The sequence below is a fragment of the Furipterus horrens genome, unplaced genomic scaffold, assembly GCF_987537825.1.
Source record: "Furipterus horrens unplaced genomic scaffold, mFurHor1.1.pri manual_scaffold_1, whole genome shotgun sequence".
Taxonomy (NCBI): Eukaryota; Metazoa; Chordata; class Mammalia; order Chiroptera; family Furipteridae; genus Furipterus; species Furipterus horrens.
The window spans coordinates 152,857,120-152,871,063 of record NW_028327171.1 but is presented as its reverse complement, the minus strand read 5'-3'; the positions used below and the strand labels follow the sequence as shown (position 1 = coordinate 152,871,063).

The 13,944-nt window shown below is 38.0% G+C and overlaps 1 protein-coding gene across 3 annotated transcripts in view; it reads right to left on the bottom strand.

The window, feature by feature from the left end:
- GPD2 (glycerol-3-phosphate dehydrogenase 2) overlaps positions 1 to 13,944 on the bottom strand; it is a 143,371-nt gene that overhangs the window by 128,765 nt on the left and 662 nt on the right. The window contains exon 1 of one of the 3 annotated variants that reach the window (XM_090280024.1): positions 2,132 to 2,332. The exons of the other annotated variants lie outside the window; for them this stretch is intronic. The gene's annotated coding sequence lies outside the window, so the exon portion shown is untranslated. Of the gene's footprint in view, positions 1 to 2,131; positions 2,333 to 13,944 lie in introns of those variants that run through there. 3 annotated transcript variants of the gene reach the window in all.

Sequence of the window (13,944 nt, the reverse complement as noted above, 5' to 3'; positions counted from 1 at the left end):
GTTAACAAATTGCATGAGAAAAATGCAAAACAGAATAAAAAACAGGATTCTATAATAGAAAAACAAATACTTCAGGGATAATCTTGAATGTAAATATCTATTGAACTTACATACTTGAAAGACTATTCTATCCCATTCAGCTTAACAAGCTGGTAACAAACAAGAATTAAGTATCAACTGCAAGAGTCTCTTGAATGTCAACAGCAGGTCTTTTTCATATTTCTTTTTTGTCTTGGGCTGGGGTTGTTCGCAAGTCACTTTTTCCCCACAACTCATTTTATCTTGAACTGATGTTGGACTCATCTTGGAAAATAACCCTGGGTCATATCTCAACAAGCTGACATACCTGGAACATTCCCTACCAACCACAGGCTGAGAAGCCAAAGAGCTGTGTGAAATTTACTGACCCACTGAGTATAGATTTAATAGACAAAAGAGACTGTACATGATTAATTGTAGTTATTTATATTTATGGGTTTAAGTCTTGAGTATACCTGGCCTTTCCCCATTTTATTTCATAATTTTCCCCCTGTTGGAGACTGAAGAGCAAAAGTCAATTGCCCGAGTGTTGGCATCACACTGGAAACTAAAGTGCCATGCATTTCAATTCCAGCTCAAGAAACACTCTGGCTGAGCAGATGTAATTCACCAGACCCCAGTGGGCTAGGCTTACACTGTTGTCAGTCAAATCACATAGCTGATGGAAATCAGCAGAGCACATCAGCAATTTATACTCAACAGCCTCTCCTCAACCATAAATTTCAAGATACTGTGTAGTGAAACCCAATGTTAACCCAAGAAATTTAGCACATAGTTTGAGCCTATGTTCTTACCACTAGGCAATCAGGAGGCAGGTGACTCACAAAATAAAATTTCTGATGGAACTCCTGACAAAACTCTAGTTTTCTAGGTTCCAATATCAGTGCAGTGACCTCCAGTGCACTTGTACCCACCCCCTGGGTCACTATTCTGGCAGCCGCAGCAAGTAGCACGGTTTGTTTTCAGACTGTATTTGATAGCCCACCCTATTCTGACAATCTCAGCCTGTACAAAGTCGGACTTCTCTGGATTTCAGTATCCCCATATAAAAGGTTGAGATCATCAGCATGTTTGCTTTCTCATGGCATTTCTAGATCCCATAGCCTTGGTCTTTTCCTCTCCAGAGCCTCTGGCCATTTTTTCTGTTTTCCAAACTGGACAATCAGTGTAGGTTACTCACCACTGAAATGACTGCTGTCAACATCTCTTACCCCGCTCTGACTTTGTATGCTGGTAATAATTATAATAAATTAAAAGAACATCTAGAAGTAAACAATAGCCTTAAATAAGTTAGACATTCTAGAATTTCTGTATAGCTAAGGAATCAACTCTTTCCACTCTGGATGGAGATGAGGTGATGGGCAAGTAGAGAATTAATTATGAGGAAAACAAAAGTAGATAAATCAGTGTCTGTGTGTATGTATCTTTTAAAGTATATGTGCAGACACACACATACACACACACACACACAAAGACTAGAAGATTATACCCAAAGATGTTTAAAATCTATCTCATCTTTGAATGGTAGGATTAAGTCATTTTTATTTTCTTACCTGTGTGCATCATTTTTTAAATTTCTAAAATGAGCTTGGATTATCCTCATAATAATAATTTTAAAAAAAAGTCCAGTTTGGGGAGCGGGGAAATTAAAAATAAAAAGTAAGCATTCTAAAGAGCACCATGCAGATAGAAAGCTGACATCTTGACTAAATCTCAAGTCATCTGACCATTATTTGCATGATTTTCCTGATATACAACTTTTCTCATCTTTAATGAACTAAAGTAAAAGACCCATACAGAGAAAAGGAAAGGGTAGTTTGCTTTATAATTTATTCGTAATCTTGGGGCAAGAACTGGAAAATGTCACAAAATTATCTACCATATTCTGAAGAACAGTCTCTAGACCTAACTAAAATGAATTTGCCTTGAGCACTGACACAATCACTATTTCAGCCCAAGTTAAACTACACCTAACTAGTCTTGAACTTTTAGCTATTTCATGTTACATCTTCTGAGAGATTTAAAGCTTAACACAACATCAAAAATCCCCAAAACTAATCAAATCAGTGATTTCAAAGCTGATGGAACTTACTGGAATTTGGTGTTCCCCAAAGTTAACTCCATAAGCATAGAATCTCTTCAGCATATGATCTCTTCAGCCAACAACACACCCAGAGTGGGGGGCGTCCACTGTGCAGGCCCTGAAGGAAGCCGACAGAAAGGAAAAGGACAGGCCATCCTAGATGCGGCCAACGTTCCCTCTGTCTCCCTACCTTGTGACAATTCAGTGCTCTCACGCAGGAACACAGCTAGTCCTCTAAGCAGAGCTGGGACACTCTGGTCATGGAGTGCTTGCTGTGCTTGGTATATCAAATAACAGTGCCCAGTCCAGAGAACATTCTCTGCAGGAGGCAGCCAGTGTAGAGGCCATCAAAGACAGACAACCTTGGACTGAATTCCAGCTTAGTCCCTTGTTACTGTGTGGCTATGAGCTTTAGTCTTCTCATCCATGGAATCTCATCTATTTCACAAGAGAATTTGAGATAATATGAATAAGGTGTAAAAATGCATCTGCTATCAACAACTCCCATTACTAGTACATAACATTACTGAGCACCTACAATGGGATCCCACATTTGCATTGCCAAACTGGGGTGATGGAGAAGACAGTGGTCAGAGGAGAGAACAAAAGCAGGGCCATAACCCTGCTTTAATGTAAGTGGCACTTGACTCTGGCCAAGCAAATGCACTTAAGACTCACAGGATGGGGAAATAAATCCCATCACTTCCCTGAAAAAACAGTAGGCAGTCCTCTTCTGGCATTTCTCTAGCAACTCTCCCCAAAATAAACATTTTCTCAAACAGAACAGATCCTTTATTTGTTCTACCAAAAACAAAAACCCTATGAAGTCCAACATCTAATACAGATCTAACTCTAGGCCACAGATAACCTGTTATAGAGGTCAGGCGGAGGCAACAGGCTCTTTTTCACTTTACGCCAGGCTCTAATCACATGGAGTCCAATGTTTATATGTCTCTCACATCTACCTTGAGCAGTTCAGTAGATAGATTTAAAACATTCTCCATGAGAGGCTTGAGACTTGAGCAAAGGTTTGAGGCCTAAGTTAACCCAAGTAATTTGGACAACTTTGACACACAAAAGCGTTTTTTTGTTTGTTTGTTTGTTTGTTTTTCCCCTCTATTCAGAATATTTCTTGGAATTTATTTTTATTTCAAAGAGGGTGAGGAATTGCTATCTGGCTCTATCACAAACTCTGAACACCATTTACCTTAAAGAACATACTAATATAAAACCAAAGTGCCATCAAAACAACTAGCTCTGAGTCAATAATTTTTAAAGAAATGAAGATATTTCTTAAAAATGAGTTCCTTATTTTATAATACCTTGATGCAGATATAAAAACATATAACATGACTTTGGTTAACCTTATAGCAAGAACCTGGGAACAAGGGTCAGTGACCCCATCTTAAGTGCCAAAATGGGTCTTATCTGGTCCCTCATTCAGTGCATGTCAACCCACGCCCAATAGTCAACTGTGTTCCACAAACCAGCTTTACCCATGCCCATAGAATCCCCTCCACTCCCCAGAGACTCCTCCACCACCCTTCACTATTCCCCCCCTGTCCTTCCCTTAACATCCACCATTCCCCATGCATCTGCATTAAGGAGCCACTCACTCCTGCCACCTCATTTCACACATGCCCTTTCCACTCTTACCTTACGAGGTTCTTATTGCTGATGTCTGATCTACATTATCTCAATTCTTTGTTATATATAATTAATCAGTTAGCTCATGTAGAATCAAGAAATCCAAGATTTGAAGAATGCTAAAAAGAATTGGATATTTTAACCAAGGTTCCAAAAGGTTCCCCACAACAATCCTGCTATTTTAAGTAGGCCCAGCAAACTATCTAGTCACCAGACTTAAAACACTATAAGAAAACCACATTTCTTAGGGTGTGTAACTAAAAATGTTAATCATTACAGGAAGTGAAAGACCTACACTTTGAAAAGTGTAAGATGTTGAAAAAAGAAACTGAAGAGGACACAAATAAATGGGCCAATAGAAATATAAAAGATTCTCAACATAACTAATCATCAGGGAAATGCAAATCAAAACCACAAAGATACATCACCTGTCAAAATGGCTACTATCAAAAAGTTAACCAATAACAATTCTTGGATGTGAAGAAGGGGAACCTTTATGTACTATTTGTGGAATTGTAAATTGGTGTAGCCACTATGGAAAACAGTATAGAGGTGCCTCAAAAAATTAAGAACAGAACTACCACATGACCCAGGAATTACACTTCTGGGTATGTATCCAAAGAAAACAAAAACACTAATTTGAAAGATGTAAGTACCCCTATGTTCTCTGCAGCATTTCTAGTAATAGTCAAGATATGGAAGCAACCTAGGTATATATCAATAAACAAATGGACAAAGAAGATGTGGTATATATATAATTTACCCTGGCTGGTTTGGCTCAGTGGATTGAGCGTCGGCCTGCGAGCTAAGTGTCGCTGGTTCGATCTTCCAGTCAGGGCACATCAGAGAAGGAAAACTCTGACTCCAAAAAACCTCCACTGCCTTGCGGCATACCTCTTCAGGGGAAAGGCTAAGGGAGTAAACCCCGACAGAAAATCCGGAGCCGGAGTCCCTAAGGCGGTTTGACGTTGTAGTCAACACCGGCAACTCCTGCGGCGCACCTGAAGCCAAGCTGTATTGACTCCGTCTTTCCCTTGGACCCTTCAGCTGCGAAGAGAGGGGGGGTCTGCTGCATGGGCAACAGCAGACCCTCCATATCACCCTGCCCAGGCTCTGTAGCTTCAGCTTCACTGGAGAGGACACTCCAGCATCATCGCAAGATGTCGATTCAACACGGGAGGAGACAGATACCGTGTCACTCCCGAGTCGGACTGCACAACCATTCTCGGCGGTGCAGATAGACTCTTAAGAAGCTACACCATCGTCTCTCGAGACGGACGGCTGCCGACGATATATATAATATACACACAATGGAATATTCTAAGAAATAAAAATGATTAAAATCTTGTCATTTGCAACAACATGGATAGACCTAAAAGGTATTATGCTAAATGAAATAAGTCAGAGAAAGACAAATATCATATGGTTTCCCTTATATTTGAAATATTAAAAAAATGAACAAACAAAATAAAAACACTCTCATAGAAATAGAACAAACTGATGGTTGCCAGAGGGAAGCAAGTTGAGGGGATGAGTGAAAATAGTGAAGGGAACTAAGAGGTATGAACTTCCAGTTATAAAATACATAAGACACAGAGATGCAGTGTATAGCACAGGGAACATAGTCAAAAATATTATGCCCTGGCCAGGTAGCTCAATTCGTCCCAATGCACTGAAGTTGTGGGTTCAATTGCCAGTTGGGGCACATATAAGAATCAACCAATGAATGCATCAATAAGTGAAACAACAAATCGATGTGTCTCTCTGCCTCCTTCTCTCTCTCCTTAACTCTCCCCCTCTAAAATCAATTTTAAATATTTTTTTTTATTATTGTAATAACTGTATGGTGACAGGTGTTTACTAGACTCAGTATGGTGATCACATACAAGGTATATAAATGTAGAATCACTATGTTGTAAACATGAAACTATTATAATATTGTATGCCAATTATACTTCAATTTTTTTAAATGTAGGTTTGATTCCAATTCAGAATAAAACAATAATAACTGTGAGAAAACTCACTACATAACTGAAGGAAATAAAAGCCCCTCAACAAAAGAAAAATAACAGGATTAAGTATGCTTCCCATCCTAACTCATAGTCACCAATTGGCTTCTGCATTCATCTTCTACTTTAACAGAAAATTTGCTTCCCCTGTTCAAGAAAAAAGAGGATAAACAAAATATAATGTAGACTTCACAACAGAAAGGCAATATATAGACTCAAATATGTATTGAATTTCCATTTATTCAACAAATATTTATTGGGCGTCTAGTGTGTCAGGCAGAGAGTAAACAAAGATGAATAATTTATCATTTCTGGCTTTAAGAAACTCATAGATTAGAAAAGATTCTAAAACTTGTATCTTAGAGAACATACAAGTGATACAAATAAAATTTGGAAAAGGGACTAAGGGAGTAATTACCCCTGTGGGAGAAAACATGGTGGTGCTCTTCAGTTTTCGAGGAGACAACATTTGGAGAGCGGGGAGAGATGGTAAGTCCTGTCTTGGCTGTGGGAACATCCAAGTAGAAATGTCCTCTGAGTGTGAACTCAAGGAAAGAGCTCTAACTGGGATGTCAATGTGAGAATCACTGAAATGAGACAGAGTAGATAAATTTGATGATGCAGAGAGTATCTACAATGAGAAGACAGTGAATTGAAGAACAGACCCTGGGAACTCCAATATTAAGGAGAAGAACCTTCAGAAAGATCCATAAGAGGTAGTCCAAAAGAAAAACAAAGAATCACAGTAGCCTAGCGAAAGTTCAATTTCACAAAGGATGAATGAGCAACATCACAGAAATTTCAAGGAATAAGGTCCCACTGATTGCCAATCAGGAGGAGTGTGTGAGTGGAACTGATACATTCATTTCAAGACTAAGCATTTAGAAAGTGGATATACTTCTTCTCTTTCACTTTCTACTAGCTGGATGAAGTTGGAAGTAAAGCCCTACAGCAGTGATTTTCAACTGGTGTGCCACAAGTGTTTTCAAAACATACAATACCTGACTATTTCGACCTCTTTTCCCTTAAATCGTCAAATTAAAAAATGACAACAGCCAACACAACAATAGCCACCTGGTGTGAATGAATCAAAATTATACCTATTTTTATGTCAGATAGCCAAAAAATATACTTTTTGGTGTGCCACAGAATTCTGATAATTAGTTTATGCGTGCCATGAGATGAGAAGGTTGAAAATCACTGCTCTAAGGGAAAATAAAAGGTTCCAAGATGCCTGAATCATCAAGCGGAGGAAAGCCATTCTCCACCCACCGAGATGTGATCTGTTGTGTTTGTGCTTTTATCTATTTTCAGTTCTTTCACTATGACAGTTTAGTCTGTTCTAACCACTATCAATCATCTTCTGATTTTTAAAAATGCACAGGACGGGTAAAAGGGTCAAAGAAAATGCTAAAGATTCGGGAAAACTATGGCAAGAAATGGAAAAAGGTGCTGTATGGGAACAGGTGCAAGAACTGCCTCGTGACTGCAGCTGGAGAACATAAATGTGTGTGTACTGCCAATCAGCATGATTGCATGATTCCGTTCATTTCTCCAGTATCATTCATAAACCCAGGCGTAGGAATGCAAAAAAGCAGACTGATACCAAGTTGTGGGTTGTTTCCATATCTGTTAAGACTAAAGAGGATTTTAACGATGTCATGGATTTCTAGAAGTCAAATCAAAAGGAATATTGTTTTAGGTGGGTATACTGTGCTGTGCATTCAGTGTTTAAACAAGTTCAGCATCATGGGTAGCGACTGTTGAACCAAAGCGTAAAGTATTAGAAAGTGGAAGTGTTAAGAAGGCAAAGTTCGATGAGTACAGGAATGGAATCCAAAGTAGTAAAATGCAGGAAACATATTACAAATATGTAGGTAGGATTCTCTCATGATTCTATTTCTTTACTCAGTTTTCAAGGGAGTTGCTGTCATACCAGAAAATAACTACGTGGCTTTGAGTGAGTCACTTAAGTTCTCTGGAACGGTTTCCTCAATGACAGAACAGGGTTCCCTGTTGATAGATAAAATGATGTGTACAAAGTGCTTAGCACAGTGCCTGGAATACAGTGATTGCTCAATAAATGATACTATTTATTATAAATAATAAAGATAAGAGTTGGGTTACCTCTCTAACCCTCTTCTTATTTTAAAATTCTTTGAATCTATATTTTGAGATAAATATCCCAGCTACTTAATGGTGGGCTAGGGTGGGATAAAGGGGTTAATACTAGCAATTATTAATGAAGGAAATAAGTGAAAATATACTTGCTATGAGACAGATCCTACACACATAAGCCAAGAGGAAGATCAAGGAACACAGCATCTTCCAGGTGTAAATGCTACATCTAGAGAGGCTGAGAGAAAGTAAATCCCAAACTCTAGGAAGTAAGAGGGGAAGTTAAGAGTCCAAGGGTGAACAGAACCTACTGGCCAAGACTGCCTTCCCCTTAGGCAGGACAGGGTAATAAAACACTCCCTGCGTTTTTATAGGCTTTAAGTTCCATGAAGTCCAGCCACCTCATTTTACAGAGGAAGAAACTAAACATTTCAGAGGCTGACCAAAGCCACACCTAAGTGGCTATGATGTCACTTCAGGGATACAGAAAGCAAACACTGCTCCCAAAACGTCTTCTACCTAGCCTACATAAGTTGTCCCCAGGGTTCTGTCCCCTTAGAATCCAGAAACTTTTGAGAAGGTGGCAAGTTAATTTTATTAATCATCTTGTTATGAATTTATTTTCTGGATTCTTTCTTAGGAGACTGGATTAAGTGGGCAGGTGGGAGAGAAGGGAGAAATGGGTGAAGAAATGGGAGACTCAGAGCCCTGACAAAAGTGGCTGAGCCCTCAGTGAATATTAAATGACCTTCTCATTTGTGTACTGTATTCCTCCACTGATTTTCAGGGATTGCTTTTATAACTTTGGTTCAAATGAAGTTTTCCTTTCCTCCTCCTAAATATCCTTTAGATATCAAAACTGCCAAATGTGGAGAGAGAAAGGGGAGGCCTGAAAATATATAAAGTATCCAGTTTAACTGATTATCTGAGATGCACCTGCCTGTGTTACCTAATGTTTAATCACAACCAACCCATTTCTACCACTTATTTCTTGAGTAATTAAGTGATGAGTGAATTATGAGATAATCATTCATTCAACAACTATTTACTAAGTGTCCCCCACATGCAATATACATGGGTTGGGCATGTGAGGTGTACATGATTGTGTAAGATACAGCCTTTGTTCTGCATGATCTTCTGCAAGAAAGGAAATGATGTATGTTTAATTATCATCCACAGAAGTAAATGAGAGACCTGTGAGTGACATAGAAGTAGTTGAAGGGTTTAGAAAATGTACATATTCACTGCAGCATTATTTACAGTAGTCAAGATGTGGAAGCAACCTAAGTGTCCATTGATAGATAAATGGATAAAGACATGGTATGCACTTACAATGGGGTATTATTCAGCCACAAAAAAAGAATAAAATAAAATCTTGCCACTTGCAGCCAACACAGGTGGACTTAAGAGGGTATTATGCCAAGTGAGTCAGACAAAGACAAATGCTACATGATTTCACTTATATGTGGAATCTAAAAAGTAAAAATTTAAAAAAATAAAATATAAAAGCAGACCCATAAAAACAGAGAACAATCTGATGGTGGTCAGAGGGGAGGGTTTAGGGGGATGGGTATTAAAGGTGAAGGGGAATAGAGTCAATCATGCTGTGATAACTTTGCATGGTGACAGATTATCGCTAGACTTAGTGTGGTGATGACATTGTAAGGTATATATAAATGTCAAATCACTACAATGTACACCTGAAATTAATATGCCAACTACACTTAAGCTTTTTTAAAAGATAGAATTTAAGACAGAAAAAAGGGAAAATGTACATAACACTCCTTGACTGGGCTATGAAGTAAAGCATCATGGAACTGGCAGCCAGTGGTCCGAACATTCAAGGATTAGTAGGATTTCAAAATGGTAAAGCAGGAGGAAGAGCATTAGCAAAGGGTCAGCAGTAAGAATAAGATAGATTAAGGGAATCCCAAGTAGTATATTTTGGCTGGATCACAAAGAAGGTAAGGGAAGAAACTTAAACTTGGGGAAAGACTGGAGGAGAAGTCTGTAAATTCCAAGACAAATATGAGAACGTGACCCAATAGGACAGAGTGAGCCATGGAAGGGTGGAACAGAGAGTGTATGACCAAAGCAGTTTTGACATTACCACAATAAAACAAAACATCCTTTCTTTATTCCATTTAAATAAGGAAAATGATTTTTCAGAACCTAGTGCTCTGAGCTGCATTATTTTTACCACTTTTCAAATACATTTAGAAGGTTACTGTATATTAATGAAATAATGGCATAAAATCTTAACCAAAATTTTCCTAAAATATTTACCTTGAACATATACTTTTGTTCCTATTGTGTATAACCACTGGCCTTAGAGGTCACTCTCAGATCTAAGGTAAGTAATAAAGCTTTCTAAGCTATGTCAACAATTCATACTGAGAGGCCAGCTCATCTGACAGCGGCAGCTTCTAGAAATCTCATTTTCAGAAAACAGTCTCTCTGTTAGTTTATGGGGTTTGTTTTCCCCTCTATATTAAAGTCTTTCACAGAATATAGGTAGGTAATCAAGTATGAGATTCCACAGAGGACATATCACTATTTTCAAAATATAAGCCTTGCCCTGGCTGGTGTGGCTCAGTTGGGTGGGCACTGGCCCGCAAACCAAAAGGTCAATGGTTTTGCTCCTGGTCAGGACACATACTAGGTTGCAGGTTCAGTCCCTGATCAGAGTGACTATGAAAGACAACCAATTGATATTTCTCTCACATCAATGTTCCTCTCCCTCTTTTTCTCCCTCTCTTCCTCACTCTCTAAAATAAATGAGCATGTTCTAAGGTGAGGATTATATGTGTGTGTGTGTTATATATATATATATATATATATATATATATATATATATAAATTAAGTAGTAATTGTTAAAAAAATACCTACACATTAACAGTATCTCACTATTAAAAAATAAATTACATCAGTTTTAATTTCAATTTGCCTGAATGATTAAAAGACGTCCCCAAATAATGTTTTAGGGTTTTCTTAATACATATGTCACAACAAATTTTTAGTTAGGAGAAAAACATTTTCTATTAACTAATTTCTCCCACTAATTTTAGTGAATTAATAGGACCAAAGCTTGACCTGATTAAATTCAGAAACCATGTTTTGTTGACTGCATAAATCAGAACTCTGAGTTTGAAAGAACTGACATAAAAGTTTCAACTGAAAAATGGGAAAGAAGAACACAGATACGATATAGGAAAATATAGTTGAACCGAAGAAGAAAACCCTCCAACAACGACAACAAAAAAGAAAATCCTAAAAACCAAAAAACAAAAAATCATGGTCACATTCATGTCAGGACACAAAATTAGAGTTCTAGACAAACTCTGACCACAAGTATTATCTAAACATCCTCAAGAGAATTAAACCATCAGCTCCCTGCGTTTCCTTTTCCTTAAAAGTCCCTGTGATCAAGTCCTGGTCAGATAATACAAGAACAGGTCTCCCCTAAAGTTAGAGATGTCCTGGCTTGCTGCCACCTTAGCCCTTGTCTTTCTATTTGAAGTGAATCTGATCATCTCTGCCTTTTACATTTCTCTTCCCCATCATGTCAATAATTCTAAACAGGGAAATATACAACATACTCTTTATTAGTTTCTTTTCCTTCATGGCACAAATTCCAAGTTTTCTTCTTACCTCAAAGGTGATGAGTTCTGATGGAATTAGTATCTAAGCATTTTGATGAACATTGAAAACCACTTTGATAATACCATCTTAGTTTAGTTTCATTCAGTCCTTCCCTATCTCCCAAAAGAATAATCCTGAAATTAGCCAGTTGTGCAGGTCCCAAACCTAATGACTAGTAATTTTCCCCTGAAACTTACGATGAAAACTATATCCCACTGTACACAACTGAATAGAGTAACTGGCCATCTGATGCATTTTAACCCAAATAAAATGTTAAAAGTGGCAACTGTAATCCTGGGCTTTAAAACTTCAGAGACATAATGAGAAGTATTATTTACTACACATACATAATTTTACTATAGGTTTCTAATACACTTTTTAATAGAAAGTTACTTTTTGAAAGTATATCATTGTGCTGGCTTTTTAATACACTGAACGACAAAATAAAAACGTGCTTGAAACAAGGGTAATCTTCCTTTGCTGTAATCTTCAGGAAACTTTAAGTCTTCCTGTTACTGAACTGACATTCTCTTCACCACAAAATTGTCGCAAGTACTTGAGCCCATTTTAACATCTCCCTTCCGTAATACAAGAGTTAAAAGCCAACATCCACCACTGGGTATATGATTATGCATGATCTTTTGTTAGTCTCTGTTTTACATCTATATGTTTACGTTGTTAAACAACGTCAAACTTCTCAAAAGTAGGATTACCATATTTTTTCTTTACCTAGCACTTGTTACTATATAATGCTGCACAAGCCCACAGAAAACTTCATTTAAGAAGCCAGGTGTTACATACATTTGATTTCTAGTGCTCTTTCTGAAGTGTTGTTTGTACATTTAGGACAACCTAATGAGTCCAGGTATGGACAAAGCAGAAAGAATCAGGTTTTGGAAAACCTAAGCAGAAACATCATCACATTTAAAAAATAATAATAATAGTGAAGAAATTAAATAATGACATGGAAAAACCATAGCTGTCACTAACTACCTTCCCCACCTCCCCAGCCTCCAATCACACACACCAAATTAAAGAGAAAGCCTGGATAATGCATGCACAACATGCAAGAGCTAAATTATCTAGCTAACTGTATTCTTTGCCCAAATCTTCTCTTCATAAATGTAGAAAGAAAAAATATAAGAAGGAAGGTAGCTAATATTTTTCCATATTTTGCCAAGGAGATAATTGAGGCTCAGTGAATTTAAATAGGTTACCTAAGGTCAAAGCTTTTGGTTTTCTTCCTCCCATTACACTCAGCTGGAGTTTGTCTCACAGTTTAGTCACTGATTGAGAAAACATTTACTGAGCACTTATTTCATGATAGTTACCACTCTACTCATCAGAAATACAAAAGTGTGCAAGGTTGACCAAGTCCTCTCAAAGACCTATCATGCTAGTGATGAAAGACAGAAAACAAATTACAAAACTGGATAATTTCAGTTACAATAGTTCACCAATATGATTTTTGTACAATGACTGTCAATTTTTTTTAAGATATCCATAAGATTAAATAGTTGCAAAAATTAAAGGTCGAAGAGGGGTGTAAAACCCACTGACAATAGGTAGCATTGTGGCCCTACCATCAATTACTGAGCCAGGCCATTGAACCTTCTAATAAACCTAATAAACCGGAGGGAGAGAAAAGGACGCACAGCTTTAACACTGCTCAGAATTTCTTTATAAAATCAAGAGACTACGTGAGATATCAAAATGGAGAGCTCTACCAGTGCTGGTACTCAAACCCAAAATTCCACCTTTTAGCCATTATGCACTAAAGAACTGGGAAATTATTTGAAGAGTTGATTTGTAAAATCAAAGCAGTGTTAGAACTTGACATATGCCCCTCTGAGAAACACATCATAAGGCGCCCCAGGCTACACATGGTATGCATTGGGCAAAGGCTTCCAGCTCTCAGCAGATGGCCATCGAAAACTGTAGGACTCAGAGACTAGAGCACTCAGCTACCAGGAAGTCCTTGGCCCCAGTTTGGCAGTTAGTATTACTCTCCACACTCCAAAAAGAAACTTCACATCTCTTAAACTTGGAACATACGCAAAATTCTAACTGCTTGGTTTTAAGCAACAATGACCTGTTGTAACTTACTCTTCCTTCCCTCAGTTGTACAAGTGTGAGTTGACTAAATAAGCTGTTAGCTATTTCTATAGCTGCTTCTCGTGATATTTATAATGTGCTGTGTAATTTGGGCTGGCCCATGCCACGAAGACTTTGTGAGAGTTTGTGTTTGTCAATTACTTTCGAACTCCTCCGGAAGGCTGTTGGAGGCTGAATGGTCCTCTGCATGAGGTGGAAGGCAGGCTAGACACCAGCTGCTAAGAAGCACTTCATTCACAGGCTATGCCCTCCTGCCGACGCGTTCTTTGCAAATCTCTTTAGCTCGGTAG